Below are 23,978 nucleotides of genomic sequence, written 5' to 3'. Positions count from 1 at the left end.
AAGTGTATACACATAAAGTAGACCAATCCCATGCAGTTCTTTTTATTCTTGATCATGATTTAGAAGATTGTTATAAGAAATTTTGGATTTTAATTATGTTAAAAATTGTTTAATTTTGTATACAAAATTATTTCTGCTACATGTATCACATTTTTACTATGTATGAACAGTGATTTGTATTGAAAAGTTGATTTTTGCAACTATATCAATAAAAAAAAAATAAGAAAAAATAAAAGGCATATGAAGGCTGTTTGCTTATGTGATAGGGTCAAGACCGGTTGTTAAGAGGGGTTGGGGACTCCTCTTAACCTTGTGGAAAGAGGTCTACCAGGGTGTTTGCCAAAGCAAGTCCTGCCCCATCAATAGTGGCTGGACCAGTCAGCCAATGTCTTGAAATGTTAATAGAGAATACGGGGAGATGGAAACTACATACTATACTTTATTCTGCCATCTTACAAATATGTATTTGAAAGGTACAATTTATTTAGATCTTTTCATTTTACTTATAGGATATCACCAGCAAATAAAGGATAGCCCTAGATCCTGGTTGACCGGTTTCTGCAACATAACATATTCAGTCACATTCTTCATGACCATCAACATCCATTATTCTCTCTGTTTCTAAAACAGGTCAAGTTGCAGCTTATTATTTACTGCTGGATATTGTGCTTATTGTTCCGTGTTCCATATAGGGAGAGAACAAGGGGATCATATACAATCATAGACTATAAATGTCTATGAAAAATGAAAATTATTCACCTTTATAACTCAATATGGGGAACTGTTATTTTCTTGTATAATTTACTGTTACAAAATAAAAATGACATAGAGCTTTTACTAACAATAGACATGTGGAGTGTGTTCCATGTTGCTTTTTTTCATCGGATCCTCCATCTGAAATTTGGAGTTTAAAATGGAGCATAGATACGTACCACCTAATAAATAGTTGACATACATTGCCCTTATTCCATGTCACGTGTGGGTAGAATTCATTGCAATGTAGGCAGTCATGGTCTGGTTAGGTTATTGTAAGATGTCATAATTTACTGCTGCAAAATATGGCATAGAGCTTTTAGTAACTGTAGGCATTAGCATTATGCTCCATGTTCTCTATTTTATCATATCCTCCATCTGAAATTTGAAGTTTAAAATGGAGCATAGATAAGTACCATCAAGGGGGACACTGTTGTGCAGCTTCAGAAATGGCGGCCTAGCTGACGAGCTCTGCATTGCACATAAACAAGAATCGCTAGAAATGCGGACCTATGGCTGTGTTTGATCCCAAAACGCTCCTACATACTTTGGAAACTGCGGGGCACATGTGCGACGAATTTCGGCTGGGCTGCTGGACTGGGAGCTGAGCTGCAGCCTTCTGCGCACCTGGGCTCGCAGCCCTGTGGAGCAGTTGTCAACTCCTCACCTGCCTGTCTTTGGCGACGCCGCCCCCATGAAGGGTGGGGAGCGGGTGGGAACTGCCATCCACTACGGCTGCCAAAATTGCTCCAAGTGGCGGTGCGGCTGGCTGCTTCCTCTTATCATATCCAACAGGTGTTCGCCAGGTTGGCTGCCACGTCAGCGAGGCGGTGAGCCCTCTGCCCGGCGTCTTTGGGGCCGGCGGGCCCCTGTGGCATGCTCCGACGGGCCCTTGACCCTGAGCTGCGCTTCCCGCCTTGTGCAGGCGCGACTGCGGCCCGTTGCTGGACACGGGCGGGCTGTCTCTCCGAGCATTGTAGACAACAGCTGCAGTGTGCCCGGTGTCCATTGCGGCCATGCTGGGCCCGTCCCTGCCGCCACATCTGCAGCACTCCCAAGGCCTGGACTGTGGGACCGACTGCGCGGCTCTGCTTCCAGCCGTGCCCTCAGCTAGACCACTGAACGACCGTCCCGGTACACATCGGGCGTGAGAGTGACTGCTGCTCCTCTCCCACATCTCCCCCCTTGCGCCACTCTGGACTACGTTGTGGCTGGGGACCTGCTGCTTGCTCCTCCAACGCCTCATACCGGAAGTAAGTGCCGGGCTGCTGTGCTGACCCAGCTGGGGTCCTACGCTTGTTGTTGTGGCTACTGTGGGCCCCATATGGACCGTCCCCAAGCACTGTTATTTGTCCACACCACAAAGTTAGTAAGAGCATTGTATACAAAGAGCCCCAGTTCAGACTCTGGTTGGCAGATATATCAGAGGCATTTTGGGCCATATTGGACTGGGGAGACTGGCCTCAATATGCACAATCTGTGGTGGGCCTCCATCTTTCCAATTGCCTACTGACTTAGTGCCACTACATATTAGCCTGGGTGCCTGCAGCCATATCCATGCACGGTCATCCGATCTGATCCCCTACTCCACAACCGGGCACTGCGAGGCCCCCAATATCATCGGCTCGCCTCCTACTGCGCCGGGCCTGACTGTTACACTGGGATTGTCCCCCTCCCTATATCGTGGTACCTGCTGTGCGAAATGGGAAGATACAGCAGAATCCCCTCACTGAACCTCATGATACAACTTTGCAGCAATTACGAATTGGCACCGCTCTGTGTGGGTTGTGACTACTACGGCGACTCCTGTGGACGCACTTTTGGCTCTCCTTACTCACTGAGCCCTGCCACGTCCCTGGGTTGAGCCCTGATCTCTCCCCTCTACCCACCCTTTTCATATCATTGTGACTGGACGCCGGCTGGACTACCTCTAGGTACTACACCTGTCATCCTTGGGGTAACATCCGCCCATTACCTGGAGTGCCCTCAGCAGGGACAGCACAGTGAGGACACATGGGCCCTCAATCGTTCAGAGGATGTCCAACAAATCTCGTGCAGGGTGGAACGCGGGCGTTATGGACAAATTTACCAAATCAACACCTAGACCGGAACAAGAGCAATCCACGCCGTCTCAATGTGAAGCGGCTATCCCGGCGGCGACGCCAACACCCGATCTAACCTGCATGATGGAGTCCATGGCTAAACACTTTGCGTCCTTTCATGAAAAGTTGGATGATATCAATGTGGCGTCACTAAAACACAGCTTGACCACGCAGGCACTAGGATCACCGAGGCGGAAACCAGGATAGGTGCAAATGAGGATGGATACTTGCACCCCAGAACACCGTGGCTTCCCTCACCCATGATATGAAACTCGTCAAGTCGAAGTGTGATGACCTTGAATCCCGGTCGCGCGGAAATAACGTTTGTATAATTGGTGTACCTGAGAATGCCCTAGCGGGGAAATGGAGCTAGCTGTAGAGAACCTGCTTAAGGACCTGCTTGGTAACCCTGATATGTCCCCTTTCTTTGCTGTGGAGAGAGCCCATCGGGCCCTTGCCTGCGCCCTAAGCCTAAAGATTTCCCAAGGCCATTAAAGCAAAGATCCTGAGCTATCGGGACCGTGCCCATTTGCTTCGCCTAGCGAGGGAGCGAGGAGAACTGCGCTTGGGCTCCCAGATCATAAGAATATTCCCGGACTTCTCTACTGGGGTGCAGCAGGAGAGAAGAAAGTTTGTGGGTGTAAAGAATATGCTCAGGCACCGTGACATTCAGTATGCCATGTTATTCCCAGCACGCCTCAAGTTCACTTTCAATGGGAAGCTTTACTTCTTCACTCTCCCGGACGAAGCAGTGATATTTATTGAGGCACAGATCGCCCTGAACAACACTGCAGACGATGTTATGGATAAAGACTGAATGTAGACCGCGGTACGCTTACTTGTTATGCCACTGTGTCCTGTTATCCTTCTTTTCAAAGAGCTGATAGTATATTAAGAGATGTTGTCCACCTGATATATTTCAATATGTGTGGTGATCCACCACGGATCCTATTGGTGTTGCGATGTGGCAGCAGCGCGGCCCCACTGCAGCTGCAATGGTTACTATGGTGTTTCAAATGGCTGCAGGCCCCTCTTGGGCCTGTGGCACGAGGGGGCCAAGTTGGGGTCAGCCCCTCCGCCATCTGGTGAAGGGGGCGGGGGTTTGCACTGCTGGTTTGGGGAGGGCAGTGAGGGTGGAGGCTGGACTTTCTGGGAATTGTTATGACAAAAATGGTGGAGGCAATGCAACATTGCACATACTTAATGAGCGGCACTATGGCATTATTAATGTATCGTGGTATGCACAGAGGCGCGCTTGCTGGGATGTCCCCTGAGAAACTGACATGGCGTTGCGACTAATGACATGGAACGTTCGAGGAATGGGTAACTACACAAAGGCCCGCAGAATAACTGTATATGCCCAGAGACACGGAGTGAAAATATTCCTTCTTCAGTAAACCCATGCCCTGGGACGTCTTGCACTGAGCCTGGCACCTTCCTGGGGATCGAACAGGTTCTTTACAACCTACTCCACGCAAGCCAGGGGCCTAATGACGGTGATTCATACGTCTGTTAAATTTAGCCTGAATAAGAGCTACATAGACCCTGAGGGCAGATATATTATTATACACTGCACAATAGCAAATGGTGAGTACCTGGTGGTAAACACATACGCCCCTAATGTTGATACCCCCGATTTTTTTGATACTGTTGTTTCTATACTTATGGGATAAGTTGGAGTGCAGATCATATGGGGGGATATGAATTTGATATTGGACACTGAGCTTGACAGAAAAGGGCTACAGCGAGAGCCCACTCACGTGCAGCACGTAGGTTACATGCGCACATGTTGCCACTGGTAATACGAGACACTTGGAGGGCACTCAATCCCCGAGAATGAGAATAGACCTTTTACTCGTCAGTTCATGACAGCTCTTCCAGAATAGATCTGTTCTTAACATCTGTCGACTTGATTGGTAGAGTTGAGGATGTACAGATACTTACCCGGACACTATCTGACCATGCCCCGGTTACTCTGTCCTTAGTCCTGGGCTCTGCCATGCCAGCCCGCATGACTTGGCGCTTTAAGTCAGAAGCTCTGAATGACATTGTGTTCAAAGCTGAGATCCTCTCGGACATTGAAACCTTCTTTGAGTGTTACACACAGCACGATACGGAAATAGGTGTGCGTTGGGAGGCCTTTATGATATACATAAGGGGCATGTCCATCTCGAGGGAGTCCGGGATACTCAAAATAATTTGAAATAACCTTCACCGTTACGAGGCCAAGCTCAAAGACCTGGAACGGGAATGTGCAACAGCTGCTACCCCCACAAAGCCAGCACAGATCAGGGAGGAGTTGGAGTCCTTTGAAGCGCCATTCTACGCGAGATACGCTATTTTTCTCGTCCTCCTGCAGCAAGGAAATATGGGGAGGGTGAAAGGCCGGGAAGAACATTGGCTAGACTGGTCCGGGTGGAGGGAGGCCATTCCCAGATCAAATGTATTAGGGATGCACAGGGGAGCCCGCAATGGGCGGACTAACGGATATTGGAGGTTTTTTCAAATGTTATTCTGACCTGTACACACCATACCATATACACACGGTACAAGCGAGTTATTTGACCAGATTGCCATGACGTGTATTTCACAATCAACCAGAGACCACCTCGATACCCCGCTCACACTAGATGAAATAGTGAGGGCCATAACTGATCTGCCAAAGGGCAAAGCCCCCGGTCGGGACGGGCTCACCTCTGAATTCTATCAGGAGTATATAGCGCTGCTTGCTCCAAAACTACTTGAGGTCTGTTCTGCATCCCTCCGGGCGTCCACTCTCCCCCACCTCCCTACGGGAAGCAACTATCACTGTTATTCTTAAAACTGGCAAACCTAGTGATGCATGCGGGTCGTATAGGCACCTGTCACTAATGGATATAGATACAAAGATATTCGCCAAGGTCATAGCAAACAGATTCTTGCCGATCATTTCGTACTTGGTGAATGAAGACCAGGGCGATTTTGTCCCTGGGAGGTCGACCGCGCTCAATATCAGGCAGCTCTTTGATGTTATGTCCAGAATCGATCAAAATGCTAAGGCGGTTGCCGTCACATTAGATGCCCAAAAGGCCTTTAACATGGTGTCATACTTTAGACTTCCTTTGCACTACTTAGAGGCATCCGGCAGGGTTGCCCGTTTTCCCCTATTCTCTTTGCGTTGGTCATTGAACCTATGGTTGACTATATATGATCCCAACATGCCCGTAGAGGAATACGTCTAAAAGATATCCCTGAAATAATCTCGCTTTATGCGGACGACGTGTTGCTATACGTTAGAGACCAATCCATTAGCCTGGACCCCATTATACGGGATGTGACGCGGATAGGCACCTTCTCCGGCTTTACAATTAATTATTCCAAATCGGAAATACTCCCGCTTACTAGTGCAACCCAGCAGCCCGCGTGTGAATATCTTCTCTGCTGGGCTACGGAGGGAATCAGGTATCTGGGGGTCCAGGTATTATTATCCAAAACGTCCCTGCTAACTGATAACTACACGGCAGCTGCGCAACACGCTGAATCCAAGATAACGAGCCGGCGCTCACTCCCGCTCTTGCTGGCTGGGAAACTATCACTAGTAAAAATGATTCTTCTTCCTAAACTCCTTTATGTTTTTGCGAATGTACCGGTGTGGCCTGGGAAAAATAATTTTGATAGATTACACAAATTGTGCGCACAATTCCTATGGCATAGTGGAGCGGTTCGCAAAAAGTGGACACATATGACCCTCCCGTACGAGAGAGGGGACTTCAATGCCCCTCACCTGACATTATATTGGATCGCAGCACAAGCCCAGTATGCTATGTACTGGTATACTTCTCTAGACTGTATGTGAGCGCAGACCCATTAACAAGGATCGCACTAGAGAAAAAAGGAAATGACTAGATTTTGCCCCGGAACTGGCACATCTCGACTGATTAAGTCAAAAATACCATCAGGCAAAGTGGGCTGGTCCTGATCTGATACTGTGGATTTCTACAAAGATGAATTAATGATCTGGGTTTCAATTCTATGTAAGGTTTTTAACGCTGTTATTTGCTCTGGAGAAATCCCTAAGACTTGGAGAAAGGCAACCATAGTCCCCATTTATGAGAAAGGGGGGGTCTCAATCATCGTCCAATCTCACTTTTAGATTGTGTCGGGGAAAATATTTGGTAAAATCATCCTGACTAGACTGCAAAATTGGGCAAATGAAGCTGGGATTATTACTGAAGCACAAACCGGCATTTGTGCCAGTAGAGGTACTGTGGATAATTGTTTACTTCTAACTTTATCAATTAAAAAATATGTATTCTTAGCAAAAACCAAATTTTATGCAATTTTTTGGGACTTAACGGCAGCTTTTGATTCTGTCATAAGAAACACACTTTGGTGGGTACTAAGTGAACGGAATGCACCTATGCCACCGGTTGATTCTATCAAAACGTATACTCAAAAACGGAGGCATCTGTGCATTATTGCGCAAGGGGGGACCAAACAAGACTGGAGATCAGCTGTTGGGCCCGGGTCTCATGTTAGCCCCCCTCGGCCCCAGGATATTTGGAGCGCTGCCCCTCACGAGCCTCGAGGTCCAGCCGTTCCTACCGCACCGCTGATGCGGTCCTAGCGCCGGCCGCCCCTCCTCCTCACGCGGTCTCCAGCTTCATATGTAATTACAGGTGAGGCCATCCAGAGCATAATATGCTCGTCCTTGTCTCGTCGAGGATGTATCTTCTTTTAACGCGGCCCGCGCTACAGCCGTGCACACAACGCACACCGCTTCTTCTCTACATGGCTTTGTGCTGGGACGTCCGCCATTTTCTTTTTCATTTCGGTCTCCGTCTCGGGAACTTTGCTCGTTCCGTACAGCTGTTTCATTAGTTGTGCGGGCTCCAGACTTTCCTCATCTGTGCACTGGGTATTCATAAGCTGATGCCTATATTTCCTTCTGCCAAGAGCAAGTGCATCTGCACATTTTATCCGGATTGATGCAGGATCGATGGGAGCTTCTCCAAGAGCAAGTCTGCTCACATGACTCTCGTAGCCACGCCCCACCAAACAAGACTCTTTGCTGTGAACAGAGGGGAGCACCTGGGTTGTGTCTTGGCGCCCCTTCTTTTCTTAATCTATATACAGGGTATACTAGATGCATTGGAAAGGGGTGTTCTCGATCCCCCAAGAATTGCAACTAGGAGACTTGTTCTATGCTGATGATGCGGTCATCTTGGCTACTTCACCAAAAGGTTTAGAGACAGCATTGGCTATCTTTAAGAGCAAATGCAGTGAGCTTGTTCTTGAATTGAATGCTAAAAAACAGAAGTCCTAGTTTTTAAACCTCCTTTTATGAAAAGTGCCCCCCTGATTATAATGGTAGATGACATAATGTTGGAACAAGTTAAGTTTTTTGATTACTTGGGACTTAGATTCCATGAATCAGGGGGGTGGCCTGATCATTTGGCTAAGACCAAGATGAGTTTGGGAAAATATAGTGGTGGAATGTAGTCTTTTTTTTAAAAGTCACGGTAGTGGGGCTATTTCACCAGCCTTGGAATTTTAAGAAAAGAAAGCTCTGTCTGAAGCCCTCTATGTGTCGAAAATGTGGGGTTACATGAAATTGCCTGCTCTGTCATCTATCAAGATCACGTCTTTGAAAACACTTCTTTTGTAGCCTACAAGTTCTCCGACTTCATTGGTCTTAATGTATTTTGGTGTTTTCCCATAGCCAAACAGAATGCCCTCAAACTTGTGCTTTATTGAGTCGGATTGTGGACTTCTCTGGGGTTCTCAACATACCGGGAGGCCCTAACGAATTTCTTACTTCTGGAGGGGGCAAGGGACTGTGGCTAGTTGGCACACGTAAAACAAATACTGTATATGTGGGACATGAAAGCTCTATGGAATAATCCCTTGAATTGCTGGAAGTCTCAAAAGCAGATCTTAAAGCAAATGCCAAAAGGAAATCTCTGGAAACGTTGGAAACAAAACAAGCCTTCTTGAAGAACGTCCTACAGTGTTTTTCCAGTGCAATGAAGGGGAATTTAATTAGCCTTTTGGATGAAATTCACCCACCTTATGAGCGCTCTTTGTTTGTAGTATGAGATGGGATTTTGCACAATGCTTGGCATACTCGATCATGGTCAATAACGAGATCTGGACTATGCCCATTCCGTTGTTCTGCTGATGAAACATTAATACATTTCATGTTAATTTGTGCTACTACTAACAACTTAAGGTGTTTGTACTTGAAACCACTTTTTAACAAACAAAGAGTGTGTCCTACTAACGAAGCCATGCAACTGTGAATGTGCTCTATAGAAAGGAACGTTGTTTTACATCTTCAAGATATGTGCATGGGGCCTGATTACTGAGGTGAAAATGTATGGGACTTGCTTTTAACGGAGTGGCTGCGAGCATGCTCTCCTCAAAAATGTGATATTAGATGACAGTGCCATAATTTCCCAAATGGGGGATATTCATTTTTTTTTAAAGATATGCATTTCTAACTTATTGGGCCTCATTCTAAGTTTGCCGGTCCGGAAACAATGGTGATGGTAAGCTTACCGGCACCATTGTTTCTGGACGGGTATACTACGGGTTTGCCTGCCATAGCCGCTGTGCTCGACAGGTCTGACACTGCTAGGCACAACGGTCATGGCAGGAAAAGCTGTCACAGAAGCACCAGCACCGTTAACAAGGGTGCCAGTGCTTCTGTGTCCCCATTCCCATAGAGTCCATTGGGACTCCATGGGAATGGGGATTAACGAAATTGCCAGCACCTGACTTCCTGGCCGCCGGACTTGGAATAGCCGGTAGCCCTCCAAGTGCCCTCCAAGTGCGTATACCAGCGTGATTACAACTATGATGCTTCAAATATGGGATATTCTGGTCTGCAAATTCAAGTTGACCACCTTTCTTTCACCTCTGACACCTATATATTGGAACTCAATTTTCACCCCAGCATTGAAGGGGGCAGTTTTTAAGAGGTGGCTGTGACACAATAAAAGGTATGTTTGATAGGGGTTCAACAAATCATATGCACGTTGCAAGGAGCTATACGGGTTAACTGAAAACGATAGGCTATCCTAGTTCCACCTCATACATTAGGTTCAGGACCCTTAAATTAAGAAGGCAGCCTGTAGGTCACTGACCTCATTGAAGAAACTAATCACAGGTTACGAAGGGACAACATAAATCATCACTGAACATTGCAAATTAATTGTGAACGCTGAAAGGCATGTTAAATGGAAAAATGGGAGCAATTGTTAAATGTCAATATTCTATTTTTTAATTTAATTTTTTTATTTTATATAGTTCATTACAAACTTTTAAAATATTAAAATGTCAATATTCAAGTGAAAGAATGGCAGAGGACGTGAAAAAAAAATAACATGGGCAGGTAGATCCATGCAGACTAGGGAAAATGCATATAAAGTGATCATGGATTGGTACTCAATCCCTACATTCCTTAAAGGATATATCCTGATAAATCTGCACAATACTGGAGAAGATGTCGGCAAAGAGGGGATATGTTGTAGGTGTGTCCCAAGTTACAGTTTTTCTGGAAAGAGGTTTTTAGCTCCATCAATGAGATTGTAGGCTGCAAGCTTCCTTTATGTCCCAATCAATTACTGGTAAGTATACTGGACACAGAAATGACTGACCTAACAGCTAAAGAGTAGAAAATACGCACTCTCCTCTGCACATCCGTCAAGCTGCATATTGCAGTACTCTTGAAAAAATAATCACCTCTAAAGCACCTACAGAGGATCCATTGTCACCATGGCTTTTGAGCAAATTACCTTTTCTCTTAGTGCTGACAACACAGTCTTTCTTTAGGTGTGGAAACCAATAGTGAACTTTCTCTCTTCCGAGCTCAGAGATCTTTCCTACCCACAGAGATTGGGAATTCTAAATTGATTTGCTTGAGTCGGCTAGGATATGGTACACCAACCCCCAGAATGACTAAGAATAGAGGTATTTGTAACCTCTCTGGCGTTGACCACTGTACATCTGGTGTTTGTCTAGGAAGAATGTTACAGTGACTCTCATGTATGGGGGTTTATGAAGGTGGAAGAGGAGGGAAGGGTTTATTATTCATATTTGTTATTGTATTTGAATTACTGTTTAAAAACTTGTTGTAAGCTATACAAGAATAAAAAGGTGATCTTTTTTCACACGTTTTATAAAACTCATAAGGGATGCCTCAGTGAACAGATGCCCTGCCAGATTTAGTTAATTCAATGGTTATCTTTATTTTTGGCTGATACCTTTGGACTAGAATATTGATTTAAAAAACACTGAATCATGTCAATATGAAGTTGTCTCATTATATGCATTTTTGTAAAATTGGCAGAACTCCTCAACAATTATAAATGTATCAGATGTCCATAAAAGCTAACTGAATAGCTGGAAAATAACTGTTACGTTCTATTACCTCTAAGATAATTGTCTAAAAGCATCCCAGACCTGTTTGCCGGTAAAATGTGTTCAGCTTTGTTGTTTTCCAGGATATATCCAGATGTATTACCTAATATGTGACTATATTCACGTCTTAATCGTTCAGGTTTCTAAAGTTTGGATTTCTGGAAGAAAGGCAGCCCAATTATTCTGGACATTTCTATCATAAGGATCAATAAACTGAACACATGTGTTAAGCTTTCCAACATTATGCTATTGTTCTCATTAGACAAACATTTTCTCAATTATTTCTCCTTCTCCTGGAAGATACAGGGAGAGCAGCCACACGTGGCATGAAGCCAACTGCAGCATTATCAGAGCAACATGTTGGAACAGATCATGTGGCAGGTACTCTTACAAAATGATGAGGATACCATTAGGTAATCTGTAGTGGATGCAAAAAGCATATAAGGAAGGTGAGCTGTATTTTCTGGTGTAGGCAAATGTTCCCTTCATTTCATCTCCACCCGCCTTGACTCTAACTACATAGGCTCTCCCCTTCAAGGCCCCTTGCACTGCCTTTCCCATTTGCCTCCTCTTGTCTGTTTCCCTATTATAGAGGAGCTCCACTCTCTCACTCCCTCTGCCAAACCACTCTCTGCACCACCTCCCCTGCTGCCCTGCACCATGGCCTCCCTCATCAGGGTTAATGTGGTCTATTCACGTTATTGCCTAGCCCTTCTTCTAAGCACACTGCTCATCACTACCTTGCTTTTTGCTTTTCTACATTGCATATCTTCCCCCAAGCCCATGCATGATGCAGCAGGCTGCTAATCATGATAATGGGACTGATGCACGTCATACAGATCTGGTAATTGTCTGTCAACTTCTGTTATTGTTATTGCAGAATAGTCCACCATACCAGCCATTATTGATTAATTAACTGTTGGGGAAAAGATGGAGAACTAATCTTCAGGCTTAATAATTCTATTTTTCCTTAGCTCATTTCAAAAGTTTACTTAGGCTTTGGAAGCAAGATGTTTTGCTTTGAACAATATATCAAGAAGAGGATCCACCACCACAATGAAATCATCTCCAAATTCTCGCACACCTTGAGAATTGTTTTGGTGAGTCCAATAACCTTGGTGAAAAAGGTGAATATTAGAAATAGATAAAGTTAGACTAGGTAAAACAATTCTTGGTGGCAACAATTCTTTCATCACAGCCATGGGAAAAGTCTAGTATCTTAGTCCTCAATGTATTGCTTAAAAGTATCACCACTTATTTCATTCTATTTATGACAAGGGACGCTAACACAATAACAATTAAACCAAAAGTAAGTCTACCCTCTTCAAATGATCACACATGTGTTTCTAGTGTGAGCATAATGTCAGCTTTTTGCCAACACAAGAAATCAATAATTCTTTATTTCTTTTCTTTTTATTGTGTTTTAATGCCCACAGGCAAAGCAAGTAGGAACCTTTCACAAGATAAAATACAAGTATAAACTACAAATTAAGAACAAATCAAAAAAATAAAAGGTAAAGAAAACATCAAAAAAATACGTAAAATAGCACATAAAATTCACCTGCATCACATTAATAAGAATCCACGTTGGTCTCATTCAGTTACAACGAATTTTCATCAGATTTTAGCTATTCAAATATTTTTTTTAAGTATTGTGATGAGCAAACCACATAAAGCCAGAATCAGACTCTGAAGATGACCACCCATCAAACTACACCAAAGAATTTCATTGCCCATGGTAATGCCCAGAAGTTTCCCTCTATTTTCCTTCAAGGCTATACATCCCATCACCAAATGTTGAGTGGTTTCTCTCATTTTTTATTTCATTTAATTTGCATTTTATAGCGCTCACACAGCCCGGGGGAATCGAGGCGCTGTTATGGAATATGTCTTATTTGCGTATTTATAACACGCTTAATACCCAAAGGTTTCTAAGCACGGACCCAGGGATCGAACCTGTGCTGCTTCATGTCGTCTTGTTTCCAAGGCGTGCACGTTGCCGCTGAGCTATCATCCCGGGACAAATTATCTCGTAGTTTGACAGACCCAAAGTCTTTTTCCAAAGCATATCCTGAGGAGTATTTAGTTTATCGCCTAATTCATTTAAGTTAATCCATAACGTAAGGTAGGTTCTACTTGCATCAAGTAAAACTGGATTAGAGATTTCAAGGAAAAATGACATAACTGGGAGTATTCATTACCCGTTTCATTTTTGCCAGTAACGGGTTTGTATTTTGCTTTGAGATAGCAAATTCCAGATTGCTTTCAGGTGGTGTTTAGTACCTCATACCCCAAGTAAGTAAGAGAGTTCACTCTCTCAAGTCGTTCTTCTCCCACCAGCCAGGTCAGTGTTTTTGGATTGCGGTTTGTGGAGAAAATAAAGACTCTTGATTTTGAACCATTTAATTTTAGATTGGAGTGAGGTTAAAAAGGACTATATTGTTCACAAAAGCTATCGAGTCACAGGTCACATTGCCCAACCTGACTGGATGTGTGAGTCCCCCCCTCCCATTTATTTCCTATGTGTGCGGTGTAAAGGTTGTACAGGGTGGGGGCTACCAAGCATCCCTGCCTCAGCCCCATAAAAGTCTCAATGGGCACCCTCATTGCACCCTCCCTGTCCAGCCGTACCCACACCCTTGTATCAGTATGTCGCAAGGCCAGCAGCTGTATCAAATTAGGTGGAACTCCTGCCGCCAAAAGCTTAGTCCACAGCCGTCCCCTACCTACCATGTCAAACGCATTTGATATGTCAATAGATGCCATATAGACGGTACCTACAGCTTTTTTCCTTACAGCTGCCTGCATGTGGACCATCACAAAAGCATTGAGAGGGGTACCCATTCCTGCACAGAAGCCTAGTTGGGATTCATATAGTAGTTTGAGTTTGTTAATCTGGGCTTTCAGTTCTTTTAGCAACAATGTGCCAACTAGTTAACTGAATGAATCCAGAAGGGCAATTGCCCTGAAATGTCCTGGGTTAGATTTGTCCCGTTTATTAAAAATGGGGATTACATGTGATTACTTCCATGTACTTGGGACCTTATGAGCAAGGAAGACGTATTTAAATAATTCCCAGAGGGGGAGGGCCCAATGCTCCAAGTTAAGTTTGATGATTATCGATGGGATGTTGTCCGGTCCTGGAGCTCTCGAGGATTTTGCTTTTTTAATTGCCCAGCAAACATCATCGAGGTCCCATGGGCATAATTTATCTGTTTGAAACCCTCTTCCTTCAGGGTCATATGCCTTTTCCTTAGTCGGCAGTGAGTATTTTTCCCTTAGGTATTGTTCCCAGACCTGTGCCTTAATCTGACAATCCCCTGCTATTTAAAGCTTTTTATTCGTAGCCCCTCCAACATTGACCAGAAATTCGATGTGACATTACCAATCAGCGACTCAATCATCTCCTGATTTCTCTTAATGAGAGTTTCACACCTTATTAATTTAATTGTGCTTTTGTGTTCGAATATGATTTTATCTCTTAGCTTCCAGGAAGAGTGCTTGTGTATTTGACACTTGGTTTTTGCCTTTTGACTCTTATGTTGTAGTTATTTGGATGAATGGTATGCCCCTGGATTTGGCCCTTAGCGGAAAGTGAGTTCAAACAAGTTTGGAGCTCACTTTCGTAGTTAAAGGCATTTAGGGTCTCCCCTGTTTCCATCATGGCTTCCATTTCCGTTTTCCATATTATCATAAAGCTTCTGCATGCTTTCATGTTCCACCTTATAGCAACACCTCCCGCACCCTTGCTACTGTGGTAAAAGCTAGGCATGGTACACATTTGTGTGTTCTCAAAGGGCGATGTAATGTAAGGTTAATGGGAAAGTTATCACTCCCTAACGATTCTCCCCTAGATAACGGGTCAGATATTTTGGCCAAGTTTGAGAAAGAAACATATGATCTATCCAAGAGCTACTTTCTCCTCTCTTCCATGTATAGAATCCCTCAGTATTTCCTTCCACTGGAGTGTAGGGGCACAAATCCCAATTACTCAGAAAATTATTCCACAGCCAGCCGAATTATTCACTCTTTGATTCTACTTTGCCCCTTTTGATCGAGATCTGCCCCAATTCAGTGAGCACACAAGCTGCATTTAGATCTCCTGCCACGATAATATATGAATTGTCGTATTTCCCCAACCATTCTATTAACAAACTATCCAATATACCATGTGTGGCTGTCGTGGAAGATACATCTTGGTTACCATAAACATTTACAATCAGCAAGTTTATTTGCATCTGAGGGATATAGATGTTGATTGCCATTAGATCATCAGACATTATTTCAATCTCGCAATTCTCGCATTCCCAGCTTTGTTCCAGGGCTGCAACCATTCCTCTTTTTGGACGACCCTTATTTCCCAGAGTTGATGGTTTGCAGTAGGTTATGTAACCTGCCATTTCGAAACTGTCCACGGCCATGGTTTCCTGCAGTAGTAACACGTTTGTTGACCCAAGAGCGGTCACATTGTTTCGTATTAATTTGTGAATCCCACAGATATTCCAGGTCGTAACTGTGAAATCAATAATCTTGTGTCTCTTGGCAGGGTTGCGAGAACACGTAATAGAACTTTAAAACCCTGTGAGATAATACCAAAACTGTGAGATAGGAAGAAAAGAGGTGAGGCTCATCAGGGACAAAAACATAATTAATTTTTTTCAACCAAACATTTTATTAGGCATTTCAAATTAGATATACATTGGCCTCATTACGAGTACGGAGGTAGCCATGCCGCTTTTAGCGGCATGGCTACCCCCATACCGGGTAACGGGTCCGGGTTCCTGGAATGTGGAATTACCGGGCCATTCCGACCTTGGAGGGCCCGGTAATTCCCTTTCCCGGGACCCGGTACATCCCCATTCCCATTTGAGCCCCCATAGGGCTCAATGCGAATGGGGAGGATACTAACAACGGGCCCGTTAATGACGGGCCTGTTGTTAGCATCCTGGTCTGCTAGCGGATCCCGCTAAGGATGCCTGGTTTTACCAGACGTCCTTAGCGGGACCCGCAAGCAGACCTCGTAATGAGGTGGTAGAGGGTTAACGGCACAGGCAGCTCTACCAGCGCCACTAATCCTCTACCGCCTGGGTCATAATGAGGCCCATTGACATCATGTTAGCATTCTTGAGTAGCATTAATCATCACACAGCGCCAGCAGTGAACTCCTTTCTGCAGGTATCATAAGTGGGATGTTACTCCGTCCATCTTCCCCGGGGGGGGGGGGCATCAGGTCTTGTTTATACAGTCTTTTAGTCTGTTAGTCTATGCTGCCCTGAAGCCAGCGCATTAGCAGGGGCCTTCTGCTGAGTCCTAGATATCTTTCTGAGTAATCTAAAAAGGGGGCCCAAGTGTTCAGGAAAGTGTTCAGGTTCCCGGAGCAAATCGCTGTTATTTTCTTTGCTACTACAATTTCCCAACATTTTGACCACCATAATGGGATTAAGGGGCCTTCTGAGTTCTTCCAAAGCCGGGCCATTACAATTTTCGCAGCTAGTAGGAGGTGAGTGCAGAGGCGTGCTATCTGCCCCAAGAGCCGGAATTCCCCTCCCCCGTTTCTCCCAGGAGTATTACGCCAGGATCCCATGGAATAGTCAGACCAGTGATTGCTTTAATGTGGTCCATCACCCCTCTCCAGTACCCCTCTGCTTTTGGACAGGTCCATAGTAGGTGGAACAAGGTCCCCCTGGTAGAGCACCCTCTCCATCAGTCTGCGGGAATGTCCGGGTTGGCTTTGTTCAGTTGGTCTGGGGTGACGTAATATCTATGGCAGAGTTTGTATCCCCCCTCTCTGTTCGTGATGCTTTGGGTGCTTTTGTGTATCCTGGCCCAGATCTTCCCCCATTCTTCTATATCTATTGCCCAGCACAGGTCCCTCTCCCAATTGAGCATGTACTTTTCTTTTTTGGCCAGGTTTGTTTTGTCCAGTAGGCGAGCTAGCGTGGAGATTTTCCCCTTTGGTGTTGCTGATGTTAGGGTTAGTTCTAGTGCTGTCAGGTCCCTTGCCCCCTTTTCTCTGACAGTTTTGTGTGAGATCCAGTGTCGTAAATGGGCGTATCAGAACCGTTCTGTCTCTATGACACTGAAGTTTTCTTTACATTTTTCGAATGGTATAGGTGAGCCCTCCTCCAGGAAATCTGATGTCTTCTGCAGACCTCCCTCCCTCCATGTTTCGAAGCTTTGCGGGAAGGTTCCAGGTGAGAATTCTGGTTTATTCCAGATTGGAGTGAGTGGACCTTGGGTGCCTTTGCAGCCCCATTTCCGAGCTGCTACTTTCCAGCTTAATACTGTGCTTTTAGTTGCTGTGAGGGGACCTTGAGCCGCCTGGGCTTTTGGAGTTGGTATGTGCGGGAGATCAGCCAGGGGAGTCGGGCACCATGCTTCCTCTATTTGCCTCCAGAGAGTCTGGTCTGCTGTCTGTACTCATGTGATTCCATGCAATAGTTGAGCCGCATGTGTGTACCTAGAGACATCCGGGGCTCCCAGCCCACCCAGGGTCCTCCCGCGAAGCATGATCTTTTTTGCTATTCTGGGTTTCTTCCCTCCAACCCCCATAAGAACTTCAGTATATTTCTCTGTAGTGAGTTAAGTTCGCTTTCTGGGATGTGTACCGGAAGTGCTGCACATTGATAGATTAGTCTAGATATTAGGTACATCTTTACTGCGGCTGTTCGCACTAGCCAGGAGATCTCTTGTTTCTTCCAATGCTCCTGATCTTGCCGGAAGTAATTGAACAGCTGCAGGAAATTGCTTTGGTATATTCGCGATGGATCTTTCGGGATCTGAACCCCCAGGTATCCTATCGCAGAGACAGCCCACGAGATCGGGAGCAGGGGGCTAAGATCCCCCATTTGTTTATTTGTGAGATTAATTGCCAGTGCTGCTGATTTGTCCAGATTTACCCTTAAACCCTTGCAAATGCTTCTATCTCCTCCCATATGGGACAGAGAGATTTTTCTGGATCGATCGTAGTTACAAGAACATCGTCTGCGTACAATGCAATTTTAAATTCATGGTCCCCCACCGTGAGTCCCTTTATCTTCAGGTTTTGCGGGATCTTGTTTGTGAAGGGCTCTATAGATAAGGCAAAGATCAAGGGTGATAGGAGACAACCTTGTCTAGTTCCCCTGGAGATGTATATTGTCTCCGATCTCAAGCAATTAAGCCGCAGTTGCGTGGTAGGAGTCTGATTGTTCGCCATTGTCCAGTTTATGAAGTTTGGGCCAAATCCTAAATGTGTTCGCGCATTTCTAATGTAGCCCCAGTCCACTAGGTCAAACACCTTATGCGCATCTAAAGAGATGACCACCATTTTTTCGCCCAGTCTTTCCGCAGTTTCTACGAGATTTATGGAACGCCTGATGTTGTCATGCGTTCCCCTTCCCAGTATAAATCCCGTCTGATCTCTGGCTATTATGTCTGGGAGGTGTGCTTTCAGTCTGGTCACCAAGACCTTAGAAAATATTTTCCCATCGTTATTCATCAATGTTATTGGTCTGTAGGAGGATGACTTCTCCGGGTCTTTCCCCGGTTTGTGGGCGAGTATCGTAAGTGACTCTGCCATAGATCTCGTAATGCTACCTGTCGTCAGGAAGGAGTTAAACAGAGTGGTTAGCTGTGGGGCTAGTATGTGCGCGTAGGTCTTATAAAATATTGCTGTCAGTCCGTCGGGGGCTAGGGCTGTGTTTTTCAATGATTTGATGGCTTCCACTATTTCTTCCTGTGTGATAGGAGATTCTAAGGCTTTTAGTTGCATTCTATTTTGTTGAGACTTAACGGATCTCAAATACTGGGAATGCCTATCAGGAGATGTGGGCGGCCCTGCCATTACTGCCCTATTGTGGTTCACCAGTGCTTCTATCTTTTCCCCAATGGTGTATCGGGCTCTCCCTTCTTCATCTATCAGCTGCGTTATGTTGTTCCTCTTGTGTACCCTTTGTAATTTATATGCAAGTACCCGGTTTGCTTTATTGCTTTTACTGTAATAGAATTGTTTTGTATAAGCCAGAGATTTCGTGGAATGGTCCGCCCAGTGCATCTCATGTGCTATTTTGGCTTTTTTAAGTTCCCCTTCCGTTTTCCTGGTCCTATGGAGTTTTAACTCTTTTTCTAGTGAAGTTACCCTTCGATCTAGCTTGGTTACTAAGATGTTTGTCACCCGCCGTTGTTTGGGCCCTGCGCTGATAAGCGGACCCCTCAGTACAGGTTTCATAGCATCCCAGAGTATATCTATTGTGGTATCAGCAGTAGTGTGTTTGGTAAAGTAATTGGTTAGTGTGTCGCCGGTTTCCCTTTTAATGGTTTCGTCTATCAGGATGGTGTCGCATAATTTCCAATATCTTCAAGAGGTCGGGGGGGGGGCGCATGGGGAGCCACTTATGCTTAGGTTTGTGGACACTGGGGCATGATCCGAGATCATTCGAGTGTGTATCTCCACCTTATCCAGGCATGGGAATATGGCGCTTGTGACCAGTAGAAGGTCTATCCTTGAGAATCCCTTATGCACATTGGAGTAATGCGTGTAATCCCTAGCTCCCGTGTTGGCTAATCTCCATGCGTCCACCGTCTCAGTCTCCCTGAGGAGCTTGGCTAAAGTTAATACGCGGATGTAGTCGAGTCTAGTGTGGGGGAGAGTGTTAGGCAGAATCCTGTGCAGTTCCTTTAGGGAGCACTACAGAAAATTAAGACTACTGGTGAGAGCAATAAATCCCCTTTGGTATCTGTCTGTACCACAAAGATTTAGTTGGTAGCTGTGGCTGAGCAGTCAGACTTATCTCAAGAGGGAGATGAGCAGTATTCAGGGTTTACACATTAGGCCTTCAGAACTATGGAACAAGGAAACACTGACCAAAGCATTGTATTAAAAAGTATATATATATTTATTTTATACAGTTCTAATAAAACACATTTATCACAGTCATCAAGCAAGTTAAATACACACTCCCTATTTAAATTGTGGACAAAGTGAACCAGAGTAAAATGGCACAGTGACAACTACACACAAGGGTTTCACTAACAATTTCTCACAGGGGAGAGAAAGCACAAGTTATAACGAAATAGCTTCTCAAACACCCTATCAATACTTCCCAAAGGTTTGTGTACCAGTTTAAGTCAGACAGGTACAGGGCAAGGGCCCAGGAGCGAAATGTTCTTGTAGCTGCAGTCAGTTCTTTGGTTAACGATTTTGAAAAGGTGGATGCAGAAAGCGAAAGACAATGTTAAGAGAGAGGGGCGGCCGACCCAACAGGTAGGTAAAAGATTTAAAACACCTTTAGGGCTACCGCGAAGAAAGGGCGGCCTGGCGGAACAATGGGGGATCCAGCAGAGGAAGAGAGGCTCTCGTCGTGGAGGAAGGTTCCAGTTACTGCACTACCCAGGGATGAAACCAGCCGCGGTGCTGCCCGACTAATAAAAGGTACGCTCCTTTAAATCGCAGTCCGGGTGGACTGGTGCCTGGCTTCCCGGCCACCGAGTACTGGGTACTGGCGATTCGACCAAGGCAGGTCCAGGAAGGCGATTGGCAAACTGGTTGGCCCCACCACTCAAGGGAAGAAGGCTCTTGCAGATGAAGATCTCCTCTCGTCGTGTGGAGAAAAGTGGTGAGACGCTGCAGCAGGGCTTCACCGGTGGTTCACTCATTGCAGATGTCTTTGGCTTCTCTCCTCTTCGGCTTCTTAGTTCCAGTGGGACGTCTTGCTCTTCCAGTCCTCACGACCCTGCTTTTATGCAAAAAGAACCCCTTTCATACAGCCTAGCTGTCACTCACACAGTCGAGTGATCATCTTGGCGGGAGACCCTCCAGCCTATCAGGATAGAGTGCGACATGGGCTGCAGAGGCAACCCTGTCAAGGGGTCCTACTCCCCCTCCCACACAATGGACCCATCCCAGACTAAGTGGCACCGAAAGGAGGGCTTCTTGGTAGAAGCCTGCCAAAAGGACGAACAAAGGATCCCCGACCCGGGTTAGGAGTTTCGAGAAAGACACGAGAAAGAATTTATATTAAAGTTCTGGCAAATAAAACCTACCGGAGTAAAGTTAATAATAAAATAAACCGGCGGTATGTTAGAGGCTGTCAGAAAAAGTGGTAGCCTCAAACAATGTGAAAATCCCATACGAAAATATTTGCGGTCGAATATTTATGGTATTAACCACTGCCACCAGCCAGAAACTTTAGAGATAGGGACTTTACGGCACCCCCTCGAAAATGAACCTAAGGGAAAAACTATTAACCCTTTCCAGTACCTCCATAGTAAGATGGGTTGTATTGGTTAAGTTCATAAAAATTGACTAGTAAAGTCAATGGGGACTTTACATGCCCTGGGAGACAGTAGTCAGTCCCAGGGTATGGAGTCTATGTTTGGGGGTCGCTACAACACCCCTGTGTCACTGCACTGAGGGTGATGTGTAACACAAGTGAATAAAGATGGTTCCTATGGAGTTGAAAAAATCCCATAGACATTAAACACAAAAATACCATAGAACACACATAGCAAAAATGCCTAAAGTGGGAAAAAGAGTCTCACTCTTAGCAGGTGAAAAGAAACAAACCCTTCAAATCCAGCAAAGCTGCTGGGGGACTCTATAGGTAAGGGAAATTAGCCATAGGATGAGAATTCTCCCTAACACTGCTCCCCCCCAAACCGCCCCCAGACTAAGGGACAGGAGGATCTAATCCACTCCTGGATGAGTCTCTTACCTCTAGTGGGTTATAAACATCCTAGAGAGACCATCAGCATTTTGGTGGTGACATCCTGACCTGTGCTCAATTGTAAAATCAAAGGTTTTCCTTTGTAAGCTATATGACCTACAAACCCTTTGAGAAACATCTTTCTTTTTAAAGCTACAGGGGATCTGGTTGACCAGTCCCTCAGATGTTGGTACAACTCCTGAACCTGTGATAGGCTTTTTCAAGGGGTCCTTATAAAGGGGATTCCCTTAGATCCACTTTAGGAGTTTCCCTCCTAATACTAGGATTTGGGTTGGAGTCTTCTGTAGAAGGTCCAACAGTCTGAAGATTTTTGGCCTTAGATTTTTCTTTTCTGATTTTCCACCAGCACTGAGAATTACCAGTTCTCTTAGGTCAAGAGAGGGGCCCAGTTGGTCTATCCACCTCTTCCTCAGAAGCAGGGAGAGTCAGAGACTTTAAAACTGAGGGAACAATGTTGGAGCTTGGTTGGGGCTCCCATTTGCCTAACATACTAGCCTGAAATTTGCCTGGGTTAGAGGTCAACTTACTAACACCAGGGCTTGTAGTGGGATTCTCTGCAGAGGTTCCAACAGGCTTAGAGTGGTCCCTTAAGGTGGTCTCTCTAGCCAATTTGGTTTGGTTCTGCTTCTCCATACTGGGAGGCCTGGGGGTACTGGATTCTACTTCTAGAGTTTTTAGATAATTTCCCAACAGGACTCTCCCAGGCACCTCAGTCTGAACACTCACAGGGATCCTCACTGACATATTTTTGCACTGAATGAGGGCTGGTAGAATAGGAACCAACTGGACAGGACCTCCAGAAAATTTAGTTGGACCTTTGGGTGCTTAGCAAAATCCTCAGGCTTGAAAAAGCTTTCATCCACTACTGTTCTGCTGGCCAAAGTGTCTCTCCTGGCAGGAGTATCCTGGCCATTGACAAGAACAGTGTCCATGTAATATACTATAGAGTTTTCTGGAGGGGAGTCATAGATACCCCTATTCTGTTTGCTAACCAGACCCATAGACTCTAGGGATACAGTTGCTTGAAGACTCAAGGGTTCTTCAGCAAAAAATTCAAAGTGAGCACTAGCCATTTGTACTTCCTCCTTAGAAGTGAAGGCTAAGGAGACTGTGCTGATCCCTGCAGGTTTACCCTTGCACCTGGGATCTCCTTTGATGTGGTCAGTAGACCCACAGACATAGCATTTTCCAAATGCTCTCTGGAATGGGGGCTTCTGCTGACCTCCTTCTGGTTGAACACCAGAGGACTCATTAGCCCTATTTGGTTTCCCTTGGGGTTTACCCTGGTTATTTTGTTGTTTGTGGCCCTCTTTGGTATGGGAGGTATTAGAATTATCTTGGTTCTCTTTCTTAGGCTGCTTTCCCTCATCCTTTTTCTGAGTTACCCCTGAATCCTTGTGAGTAGCCCTGTTGGCAACCCACAAGTCAGCAGCCTTAGCTAGTTTCTTAGAATCTAATTTTTTTGAATCAGCCAAGTGCTGGCTGAGCTCAGGAGAGCAGGCATCATAGATAGACTCCATCATGACAAGATTTCTCATTCCTTCATAAGTGTTAACTCTATAACCCTTAATCCATCCCTCTAAATTATTCAAACACTCATTCACCCAAGTAGCACAAGGGGTACTATCATGCTTTTTGAGGGTCCTAAACCTCTTAAGATACTGGGAAGGAGTCTTCCCAAATCTAGCTATCAAAGCTAGCTTTACACATTCATAATCCTTCCTATCCACCTCCCCCAACTCCATTACCACATCACATGCAACATGGGGGAGCCCAGAGAATAACCAGGGGATCAACTGATTCCCTGTGATATCCTGGAGCCCATGATTATATTCAAACATAGCAAGCCAATCTAATACATCCAACGTAGGTTCATACATACCCACAATCTCTTTAGGCATCCAGGGTCTTTTTGGACTGGAAGATCTAGAGGATTCGGGGAGAGAAGCATTTTCCAAAGACAATTTCTTCATCTCAAGCTCACGATTGAGCTCCATTTCTTTGAGCCTTAGTT

The sequence above is a fragment of the Ambystoma mexicanum genome, chromosome 7p, assembly GCF_040938575.1.
Source record: "Ambystoma mexicanum isolate Mex_15411 chromosome 7p, UKY_AmexF1_1, whole genome shotgun sequence".
Taxonomy (NCBI): Eukaryota; Metazoa; Chordata; class Amphibia; order Caudata; family Ambystomatidae; genus Ambystoma; species Ambystoma mexicanum.
This window is presented reverse-complemented; position numbering follows the sequence as displayed.